Here is a 3030-nt window from a genome sequence, read left to right as displayed (position 1 = left end):
TCTCTTGCAAGAGGGTCCCCATTGGTGCATAATTATTTAAAGGAATTATCTTTCCTATCATCTCACAGGCCATGAGAAGGTTTGTGTGTGGTATATGCTAAACATGGAATCATGCAGGCAGGTGTATTCTAGGTTGCAGTTTGGCTAATGAGAAGGATTATAGATAAATATATTTTATTGGTGAATTCAACATCTTACCTATGTCTCCATTGATCCATCCGAACAGTTTCCACTGCTCTTTTTGGTTGTAACCTCTAACTTCATAATTGTGGCCTTGCAGAGTAAGAGCATTTTTTTATGATCTGCTTACAATTGCAGACAAGGATAGGAGATGTGAAACTCAAGTTGCAATGCCTGTGATGTCTATAAATGCTTGTGGTTGTATTCTGGTTGAATGCCTGTGTTATAAATAGGGATGGCAATTTGAAACCGGCCCGATGGGGACCCGACCCCGAATTGAGCGGGTTTTTTTCGAAAAATACCCCCACGGGGACGGGGATGGTATTTAAAAATTAATCCCCAAACAGATTCGGGCCGGGGACGGGGATAAGTGTTTCAGCCCCGTCCCCGGCCCGTCCCCGTTCCCCGGCCCGGTTTATCCCCAAACTTATCCCTGTATATATATACTTTCCTATTCACTATCTACCCTCATCTATTCACTAATTTCACAAAATCCATTCTCCTCCACATTACTCTCTCTCTCTCTCTCTCTCTCTCTCTCTCTCTCTTCTCCTCACCTCCTTTGCTGCCTTGTCACCGACCAACACCAATCGTCAATGGAAGAACCACTCTCTTCTCTCTTCTCCTCTGTCCCTCTCGGTCTCACGCTTTCTCTCTCAGATTTGATCACACCTCGTGAATCACTAACAGATCTTGAGTCGCCACATCGCCGATCGCCAACAGATTGTGAATCACTCTCGGAATCAGATCGCGAATCAGCCAACAGATCGTGAATCAGCCCTTAGATCATGATTCATGGAGTGAACCGTGAAGCTCTCTCTCTCTCTCTCTATATATATATATATATGTATATATATATATATATATATTTTTAGATGATGAACTTGTTGATGATGAAATTTTTTGAAACTCTTTTGAATTTTTTTTTGTTTCAGATTTGTTTTTAGATGATGAACTTCTTGTTGTTGATGATGAGTTGTATTTTCTGTAACTTTTTTTAGATGATGAACTTCTTCTTGTTGTTGATGATGAAATTTTCTGAAACTTTTCGGAATTTTTTTTTGTTTCAGATCTTTTTTTAGATGATGAACTTCTTGTTGTTGTTGTTGATGATGAGTTGTATTTTCTGAAACTTTTTTTAGATGATGAACTTCTTGTTGTTGATGACGAAATTTTTTGAAATTTTTTTTAGCCGAGGAATGCTCGGGGTCGGGGAAACCCAATCCCCATTGGGGGCGGGGTTGGGGATAGTGACAGATTCCCTGTCGGGGATCGGGGTCGGGGCCGGGGCCGGGGAAAATTCGAGCATCGGAGATCGGGGACGGGAAGTGTGATCCCCGGCCCCGCCCCCGCCCCGTTGCCATTCCTAGTTATAAATTGCGGCTCAAAGTGTTGAAAGGTGCATATTCTTTGATCAAGGGCTCAAGGGACAGGTAATCACCAAAAAGCAGATGCTAGACGAACAACTGGATACCTACCTGTGGACTGTGTAGATGATGTTGGTCGCACCCATTGATTGGCTCACTTCTGTTTGTTCCCTCTAGTTGATTAACAACAGAAATATATTCAACTGCTGCTTTCTATCATAAGGTCGCATTTGATATGACATTGCAGGAAACAATTCCTGTTAGTGTGCTTAAAGGAATAATTATAGCCAAGTATTTTAGATCCTGCTAGAGCTTTAGGCACTGCTACTACTTCAATCCATCTTTCTCTCTCTCTCATGCATTGATTACTCAACTCTGTAGTTCCACCGAATTTCATTTGTTGCATTATAGCATGGTGCAGTGTGATCCGAGGCTGAGTTGGAATGATGGGGCCGGAAGAATGCAAAAGCCAAATCTGTACATAATCTTTAGCTGGACACAGCATGCAACACTTGCATTTGCTTACTGTCCCTACAGGATTGAATGACCCTGAACAATTAGGTAGGAAGCATTCAGTGCTGGGATGGTCTGGTGACTGGTGTAAAGCAAAGCAGCGCTCGCTGTGGCACAAGGTCCGAAGTTTAGCACCAAGGTCCAAAGTTTAGTGCCACTATGTGCAAGGTCCCAAAAAGTGCTGAGTCATGATGAAGGTAGTCATAAGGTTAAGATTTGGTGGGAAAAAACATCACCATCCGATACCCACATCAATGGCCTAAGGGGGTGCCATTTGAGGACAAATTTCTTGACTTTGGCTCAGCAGGCTCTTATAGGTTGAGCCTTGAATTATAAATTCGTTTACAAAGACCTCTTTTGAAAAGGGGTGAAATGTAGCAATTTTGGTAGTGTTGAGGGATCTAAATATATGATTTTAAAGTTGAGAAGGTAAATGTAGTTGAAGTTTCTGTTCGTGTATGTTGTTTTTATCTTAATATAACTGTGAAACTTTTTTCAAAAAAAAAAAAAAAAAAAGAAAGAAAAGAGAAAGTAGGGGTGGTTGAAGTTTGGAAAGTGTACTTGACCTAATTTTTTTTGGTGGTCGCGTCTTTAATATTTCAATAACATGCTGTTCACTGCATTTCGACAAATTGTTGAGCTAGGAGAGATCTGGCATGGTAGTAAGAAGGGGGAACTGCAAATTAGTTGGAATATTAACAAAAATATTGAAGTATAAGTAGATCTATGCTATAGTGCAAGTGAAAATTGTGGACTGATATTGTACCGTAACAACTCTACTGGTATCTCAATGTTTTTGCACTTATTTTCTCTTTTTGCTACTAATTAACAATTCCTCCTAATAAGTTTGTTGCATCAAAAAATAACCTAAAGGTGTAACACTAGTGACAAATTACACTGTAAGTTTTGAATTTCATCAAATATTAAACAATGTTTTGAAATTTTGATATGAATTTCTACTTTTGGGCCA

Source organism: Camellia sinensis, chromosome 5 (genome assembly GCF_055761805.1).
Source record: "Camellia sinensis isolate YWXY chromosome 5, ASM5576180v1, whole genome shotgun sequence".
Taxonomy (NCBI): domain Eukaryota; kingdom Viridiplantae; phylum Streptophyta; class Magnoliopsida; order Ericales; family Theaceae; genus Camellia; species Camellia sinensis.
The sequence above is the reverse complement of the archived record's forward strand: the minus strand, read 5'-3'. Positions refer to the sequence as shown.